Genomic DNA, 9,451 nt, shown 5'->3' on the forward strand with positions numbered 1-9,451 from the left:
AAACTGGAGCCGGAGGACAGCTCCCCATCCGGGTGTGAAGGAGGGGAAGGAGCGCAGGGCAGTGGGCAAGCCTCTTCTCGGGGCCGATGACCTTCAGCAGCGCTCTTCCGCCTCCAGGAGCCAAGGCTGCAGTCCTCGGCTAGCCACACTTACCTGGGAGAAAGCCCCGTTGACTAGAATGGGACTTCCTTCTGAGTAGACAGGCACAGGCTTGGGCTCCGAGGCTGCAGTCCTAGCCACGCTTTCCTGGGAGGAAGCCCCGATGACTAGAATGGAACTTCCTGCTGAGTAAACATGCACAAGATTGGGCTCTAAGTCTGCAGTCCTAACCACACTTACCTGGGAGTAAGCCCCATTGACTATAATGGCACTTGCTTCTGAGAAAACATGCATAGGAGTGGGCTCTTAAGGCTGCAAGCCTATACACACTTTCCTGTGAGTAAGCCTCATTGGACACCATGGGACTGACTTCTGAGAAGACATGTATGGGATTGTGCACTTCGGCTGCAGCCACCTGGGAGAGTAAACCCCATTGACAATAATGGGCTTGTTGCTTCTGAGTAGACGACTTGTTGCTTCTGAGTAGACATGCATAGGACTGAGCTGTTACTTGGGAGTGAAGGAATCCCACTGACTCGCGCTTAGGGTTGCAAACTCAATGAAGGGAACAGGTCCCCCCATGCAGTGGGCATCTGTGTGTCTGCTCTGCTTGCTGTGTGTGATCGCTGGGCATTGTGTGTCATTTCTGTAGGCACAGATCCTATACTAACCAGTATTTACTGTCCCACTCTATATTTGAAAAATTTGGATACATTTGTTTACACAGGGACACTTAGGTGTTTGTGAGCCCAATCTATGCATGTCTACTCAGAAGTAAGTTCCATTAGTGTCAATAGGGCTTACTTCCAGGAAAGTGTGGATAGGATTGGGCTGTCAGTTGTGCAACAACAGTATTGTATATGTTTACAAGGATTCGTATTACGCACTGGTCTGTAACAAAGATTAACTTTTTCCTCTTGAGGAAACTTGCATCTCTAAGTTGGGAGGTCTCAGTTGAAAGGTACTCCTTATGCATAAAACCTATCCAGAGCCAGTATAGCACACCGCTTTTTTTTTTTTTTAAGGTTCAGTGTTCATGTGACTTTTTGATGTCAAACAGCCCTAAGTAATCTGATGGGCAGCCCAGTCCTGAGCTTTCTGGTGCCCGCTGGAGCAACAGCACCAAAGCAGCAACCAATGTATCCAACAGGTGTAGGGAAGCAGCCGGAGGTCTCCATAGGAGAAGGGGACTTTCATCCCCTTCCTCCAGGGAAAGCCCCAAGCCTTGCAATGGGGCTTCTCAAGTCTGTACCAGCTATTTTGCTAGCACAGACTTGAGAGGCTCTGTGTCAGGCCTTCATGATATGGTGGAGCAGAGCTCCATTAATCCCACTCTGATTCCTCTCCCCACCTCCAGAGGCTGCACCTCCACCTGGCGGTTGCACTTATCCCATGCAGCAGCGCATCCTCTTCCTGCCTGCGCTGGGCCTGGTGCCTAACTGGTACAGACCCAGTGCCAGTGCTCCTTACTCTCCAGGTGCTATAATTTGCCTGAGCGCTTGAGGAATCTCTTCCAGGCCCGATCGATGCAAACGCATCCAACAGATGGGAACATTTCAAGAATGCCGTTTACAACAACGACTTGTCCATATTTGGCAGGAAGACCAACAAGACGGCAGACTGGTTTGAAGCCTACTCTGAGGAGTTGACACCAGTCACTGAGGAAAAGAGGAGCGCTCAAGCAGCATACAAGGCCTGTCCCAGTGAGCGCAACCTGCAGGTCCTCCGAGCTGCTCGCAGCAAAGTCCAGCAGACTGCCAGGAGATGTGCTAACGACTACTGGCTCCAGCTCTGTTCCGAGATACAGATAGCAGCTGACACGGGCAACATCAAGGGGATGTATGATGGTATCAAGCAGGCCCTAAGTCCAACACAGAAGAAAATTGCCCCTCTGAAGTCTGCCACAGGCGAGGTCATCCAGGATCGGATGCAGCAGATGGAACGCTAGGCGCAGCACTACTCTGAGCTATATTCCAGAGAAAATGTAGTCACCGAAGAAGCGCTGAACAACATTGAGTGCCTGCCTGTGCTGGAGGAGCTTGACAGTGAACCAACCCTAGAAGAACTTCACGTGGCCCTGGACTCCCTTGCCTTTGGCAAGGCACCTGGAAAAGACAGCATCCCTGCTGAAGTCCTAAAGTGCTGCAAAGAGATCATCGTCACTGAAATCCTGCATGAAATCCTCTGTCTCTGCTGGAGAGAAGGTGGAGTACCTTAAGACATGAGGGATGCAAACATCATCACGCTGTACAAGAACAAAGGCGACAGGGGTGACAGCAATAACTACCGTGGCATCTCTCTCCTTAGCGTTGTAGGAAAGTTGTTTGCCCGAGTTGCACTAAAGAGGCTCCAGGTACTTGCAGAGAGCGTTTATCCAGAATCACAGTGCGGATTCCGAGCCAACAGGTCCACCACTGATATGGTATTCTCCCTTAGACAACTGCAGGAGAAATGCAGGGAACAACGACAGCCACTCTTTATAGCCTTCATAGATCTCACGAAGGCCTTCGACCTGGTCAGCAGGGATGGCCTCTTCAAGATTCTCCCCAAGATTGGATGTCCACCCAGGCTCCTCAGCATCATCAGATCCTTCCACAAGGACATGAAGGGCACTGTTGTCTTCGATGGCTCCACATCAGACCCCTTTGACATTCGAAGCGGCGTGAAGCAGGGCTGTGTTCTTGCACCAACCTTGTTTGGGATTTTCTTCGCTGTCCTGCTGAAGCATGCCTTTGGAACCGCAACAGAAGGCATCTATCTCCGGACCAGATCAGACAGAAAGCTCTTCAACCTCTCCAGACTGAGAGCAAAGTCCAAAGTCCAGCTGAAATATCTGCATGACTTCCTCTTTGCCGACGATGCAGCTGTCACTACCCACTCTGCCAAAAATCTCCAGCAGCTCATGGATCGTTTTAGCAAGGCCTGCCAAGATTTTGGACTGACAATCAGCCTGAAGAAAACACAGGTCATGGTTCAGGATGTGGACTCACCTCCCTGCATTACAATCTCTGCGCATGAACTGGAGGTTGTCCATGACTTTGTGTACCTTGGCTCAACGATCTCTGACACTCTTTCTCTCGATACCGAACTAAACAAATGCATCGGTAAAGCAGCTACCACGTTTTCCAGACTCACAAAGAGAGTCTGGTCCAACAAGAAGCTGAAGGAACATACCAAGATCCAGGTCTACAGAGCTTGCGTCCTGAGTACACTTCTGTACTGCAGCAAGTCATGGACTCTTCGCTCACAACAGGAGAGGAAACTGAACGCATTCCACATGCGCTGCCTCCGACGCATTCTTGGCATCACCTGGCAGGACAAAGTTCCAAACAACACAGTCCTGGAAAGTGCTGGAATCCCTAGCATGTATGCACTGCTGAAACAGAGACGCCTGCGTTGGCTCGGTCATGTTGTGAGAATGGATAATGGCCGGATCCCATAGGATCTCCTCTATGGAAAACTCGTGCAAGGAAAGCGCCCTACAGGTAGACCACAGCTGCGATACAAGGACATCTGCAAGAGGGATCTGAAGGCCTTAGGAGTGGACCTCAACAAGTGGGAAACCCTGGCCTCTGAGCGGCCCGCTTGGAGGCAGGCTGTGCAACATGGCCTTTCCCAGTTTGAAGAGACATTTGGCCAACAGTCTGAGGCTAAGAGGCAAAGAAGGAAGGCCCATAGCCAGGGAGACAGACCAGGGACAGACTGCACTTGCTCCCGGTGTGGAAGGGATTGTCACTCCCGAATTGGCCTTTTCAGCCACACTAGACGATGTTCCAAAACCACCTTTCAGAGCGCGATACCATGGTCTTTCAAGACTGAAGGTTGCCAACAATAACAGTGCCTGGCACTAGGGCTCAGTGCCAGATCTGGGCAGTTTTAGAATTGGGCCCTAAGTAATTTTCCCCTACAATTTATCCTTTGTCTGGCATGTATAACTTGAAAAGTGTTTTGTAGTACTTGTATGAATGCATGTCTTACTATGTATGGTTTTACGTGAAGTACAGACAACACAATGTTGTACAAAAACCAAGCAAACCTATACCATCAAATAACTTCAAAATTATTTATTAAAAACCTGTTTACTCATTTTAGCTTTACAAAGTGTTTTGCAATCTTTTCTATGGTCCCCTTTGCAGTAATGTGGGAAATAAATCACTATTATGCCCATTTTACAGATGGGGTATACTTAGCTTGGGAATGAATTTTTCAAGTCCACAACAGAAGTGTAACTTGAATAAGTGTAACTTGAACCTATGTGTCATAAATCCAAGTCCAACTCTCTGTCAACTCTACCCATATGTTTGGTGTGCATATTTTCCCCCCCAGCTTTGGATCATTTATAACAACCTTACACAACTTAGGCCCAAATCCTAACCCACTTTCCAGCACTGGCATAGCGGTGTCAATGGGAGGTGTGCTGCATCCTGCAGTTTGGTGGCACTCATGGAGTCCTCCTCAAAGTATGGGAATGTTCCCTTACCTCAGAGCTGCATTACCCTTATGTCAGTGCTGGAAAGTGGGTTAGGATTGCGCCCTTATAGTCCACCAAGCTGAATGTAGCCTACCAACTTAGAACAGAGGTTTCTCAAGAGCTTGGTGAATCTGTTTTTGCCTCCAGCTGAAAAATTAAGGAGATTGTCAAATACTTGGCAACCCATATCATTTGACTGGTTGGTTGAGTTTTGGCTTGTGTCATGAGTTGTACAGGCCAGATTTACAGTACATTTAGCAGAACACTGAAAGAGGCATAGTTTTAGTTACGCTAGCTTGGTGACTTGCAAATAAATTGTTGTAAGCTGGTAATTATTATCTGTACGGTGCTCTGGTCTCTTGTACTTTTCCAATTGATTGCAAGATTCCAGTGAAATAATTGAAGACAGTGAAGATCTTTTCTGGATGAAACAGTGGGGAATGCTTATTGAAAAATTCAGATACTTTTGTGCTGTGATAAACTGGACAGAGGAAGGAAAAGGAGAAAGTTGTGAGGCAGGGGGTGGCTGTTGCTAGATTTGCACACAGTCCAAATCTCTGAGATAAATTTTGGGGCAATTCTTACATAAAAGCCATGGGGAAAGCAGCTTGCAAAGCTTCCTTATGACGCTGGTGCCATCCAATAGCTATAACTTATGAAATGTGTGTAGCCTGAATTGTCTATAAAGAAAATGCTCTAGTTCACATGCAATCACAATGGTTTAAGTACTTGGTGCAGTGTTTCTGTAGCTTGAGAGGAGTACGCCCAGGATGGGGGGCATGGGACAACTTAATAGTGTATGCCTACTTACAGTCATGGATTAAATTTCCCAAAGTATGGATTCATAAATGACCTGGAGACGGGGCTGAGCAGAGAGGTAGCTAAGTTTGCAGATAACACCAAGCTTTTCCGAGTGGTGAAGACCAGAAGCAATTGTGAGGAGCTCCAGAAAGATCTATCCAAACTGGCAGAATGGGCAGCAAAATGGCAGATGCATTTCAATGTATGTAAAGTCATGCACATTGGGATTGGCAAAAAATCAAAACTTCTCATATAGGCTAATGGGTTCTGAGTTGTCTGTGACAGATCAGGAGAGGGATCTTGGGGTGGTGGTGGACAACTCAATGAAAGTGTCGACCCAATGTGCAGCGGCAGTAAAGAAGGCCAATTCTATGCTTGGGATCATTAGAAAAGGTATTGAGAACAAAACGTCTAATATTATAATGCCGTTGTACAAATCGATGGTAAGGCCACACCTGGAGTATTGTGTCCAGTTCTGGTCACCACATTTCAAAAAGGACATAGTGGAAATGGAAAAGGTGGAAAAGAGAGCGACTAAAATAATTACTGGGCTGGAGCACCTTCCTTATGAGGAAAGGCTACAGCGTTTGGGCCTCTTCAGCCTAGAAAAGAGGCGCCTGAGGGGGACATGATTGAGACATACAAAATTATGCAGGGGATGGATAGAGTGGATAAAGAGATGCTCTTTAGACTCTCACACAGCACCAGAACCAGGGGTCATCCACTAAAATTGATTTTTGGGAGAGTTAGGACAGACAAAAGAAAATATTTCTTTTATTTATATTTCAGCATGTAGTTGATCTGTGGAGCTTCTTGCCATAGCGTGTGGTGACGGCATCTGGCCTAGATGCTATGGGAATCCACGGGGTTTGTTTTAGATTTTTAATTATTTGTAAATTGTTTTAATTATTGTTTTTAATTGTTAATTTTTAATTTTGTATTTGTTGGAGCTAATTGTTGTAGGCTGCCTTGTGTACCCATAGGGCAAAAAGGCGGGTATAAATTAATAAAATAATAATATAGATGCCTTTAAAAGGGGATTGGACAAGTTTCTGGAGGAAAAATGTATTACAGATTACAAGACATAATGTGTATGTGCAACCTCCTGATTTTAGAAATGGGCTACATCAGAATGCCAGGTACAAGGGAGAGCACTAGGATGCAGGTCTCTTGTTTTCTTGTGTGCTCCCTGAGGCATTTGGTGGGCCACTGTGAGATACAGGAAGCTGGACTAGATGGGCCTATGGCCTGATCCAGCAGGGCTGTTCTTATGTTCTTATTATGATACCACTGGAATTTTTGTTGTTGGCAATCTTCAGTCTTGAAAGACTATGGTATCGCGCTCTGAAAGGTGGTTCTGGAACAGCGTCTAGTGTGGCTGAAAAGGCCAATTCGGGAGTGACAATCCCTTCCACACTGGGAGCAAGTGCAGTCTGTCCCTGGTCTGTCTCCCTGGCTATGGGCCTTCCTTCTTTGCCTCTTAGCCTCAGTCTGTTGGCCAAGTGTCTCTTCAAACTGGGAAAGGCCATGCTGCACAGCCTGTTGTCACTGGAATTACTGGAAGGGCAAAGCGTCAACACTAACACAAGCATCACAAGGTCTTGTGAGCCTCATGTTCCATTGCTATATCAGATTAGGCCATAAATCACAACAAGAAGTCATCTATGAGTCTTCCTGGGCAAAATGAACATCTTAAAACATTTATTTCAGGACATTATCAGTTTGAAGAATTGCCAGAGAATAGAGAGTATGCTGAGAGCTATGGAAGAAAGGCAGGGAAAGCATTCCCAGTGGGGAAACAAGTAAAAAAAATGGAGATCAATATTCTGTGGGCCTAAAACCCAGGGAAACATGAAATTTACATTTCTGTAAAGAGAATTTGAATATGGAAGAAAGAAATTGGAAGAAACTGGTGAGAATTAATATGACTCCCTAACCAGGTTGCTTCCAGTGGGATAAATGTGGGAAATTCTTGGCACACTGAAACATATTTATCCAATTTAAGGATAATTGTCTGAAGCTCTGCCCTGCATTATCCCAACCTTTGCACATAAAAGCTTTTCCCCCACAGTTGCTCTACTTGCATCCATTTGGCTGGATGAGATGTAATGTGACAGGGCAGGAAACAGCAAGCTCTTTCAAGTGCTGTTATATCAACTTACCTGTTGCATCTGCAGTCTCTGATCCTCTGCAATCCTTGTAAAATTCTGTAAGCAGGACTGTTAGTAATAACCAAGGCTTGATATTGGTTCTTACCTTTTGGAGGTTGATTGCTACCTGGCATCTATGACAATTAGCAATCCTTGGTCTGTGCAATGAGCAACTAACCTTTTTGCATTTTTTGTACCTAGACCAGAGTCCATAAATACTGAAATAAATAGCACTGTTAGATTCAAAATATGAATGAGAGTGTTTTTTTTTGTTTTTTAAAAATTATCATGCTAGCCAGTTACTATGCTTTTCATAGTGCTTTTCAGTGCTTTTCAACCAGTGGCAGTAGTCCTGCTAGTACTCGGCCAAGTATATTACTCTACACACGTATCAGTGCCACCATTGTCCCAAAGAATTGTACAGCACTGCTTTGTTTGGCCCAACCTGGCATCTCCTGTGAGGATTGGGCCTCGCAGGATGCTGAGGGGGAGAACCAGAGGGGCCTGAGAGAACTTGTGGGGAGGGGGTTAGTGCAGCACCCTGACCCTCCTCCACAGAGAAGGTCAGGTGGGATTCATAGGTGTCACTGCCCCATAGTGGGGAAGGGAAAGCTTCTGCAGCTCACCCCAGTCCTCACCTTGTGCTAGTCAGACTGCCACACTCCCTCTTCCTCAGCTGGTGGCTGGGTTTTGAAGTCCTGTCACCCACCCTGCATCAATCCCTCTTCCAACTGCCCTTCACCCCTCAGAAACGCATGGATTGGACATCCCTGTCAGCGTTGGAACATTTTGTGCACTTCATGTGCATTGTTGGACAGGCCATCATGCGGACTACACCAAGGGCAGGATGGGATGCCACTCCATGCTAGACGATTGTATGCTGAGCCTCAGTGACTCATCATTGTCGGGGCTGCTCCCTCCCTCATGTTGATGGACAGCAGTACAGCTATGCAAAGGGCAGGACCCTGCTCTTCAAAAGGGGGCAGTTTGGGCAAGAACATAGATTCCAGGAGAGACCAGGAGTTAGAAACTACTACAGCAGCCTCTCCCTCAGGAATAAAGTGGGGTGAGCTGTATAATCTCACACATAGCAGCTGTCCCTGGAAGAACAGTGCAGTAATGTATCTATAACTGGATATGCTCTTGGAAAACAAAGTGTTGTATGTGTTGGCAGGACCAGTGCTAGGCTATCTGTGCCCTAGGCAAGACTAACTACTCCCCCCCCCATTTTTCATAAGACTTTATAATTAATTATATTCCATAGGACTGTTGTGGTATTTATCTTAGAATAAAAAATATAAATTGTCAGTTACATTTTTAAATGGGTTAAAAAAATGAATCTGTATAAAACAGTGCCCCTCAAAGGTGAGTACTGCGCCCCTCTGAGGTCTGCGCCCCAGGTGGCTTCCCAGTTGGGCTAATGATCACACCAGCCCTGAATATAGAGGTAATTATAATACTGTTCTAATTCGATGCATTCACAGTAATGTACTCATCATTGCATTAGGTTGGAGCCTGTTCCATAACTGACTATCAGTGCGGCCTCTCCTGCATGGCCGGAGTGGGAGATGGATGGGGACCTAATCCCAGAAGGATGAGCCAGTTATGACTCAGCCTTGGGAACTGACTGGAACTGCTTCTGGTTGAAGAAGGCATCTAGGAGAGGTATCCTTGCCTGCTGAGGCACTTCCTGGTAGGAAGCGATTAGCTACGTGCCAGCCAGAATGCACTGCTCTTGTTGGGGCAGTGCTAGCCAGAATACACAGCCTCTGTTGGATGAAAGCACCATGTCGGCAGCTGACTTTTCCACATTAAACTTTTGAATGGTTTTCTGGACTTTAACCTTGTTCTTGTTTATAACGCTGTAAAAATTACACCCAGGACAAAGAGTGCTATAACAAAACAGGGTCAGAGGGTCAGAGGAAGCAGT

The sequence above is a fragment of the Tiliqua scincoides genome, chromosome 2, assembly GCF_035046505.1.
Source record: "Tiliqua scincoides isolate rTilSci1 chromosome 2, rTilSci1.hap2, whole genome shotgun sequence".
Taxonomy (NCBI): Eukaryota; Metazoa; Chordata; class Lepidosauria; order Squamata; family Scincidae; genus Tiliqua; species Tiliqua scincoides.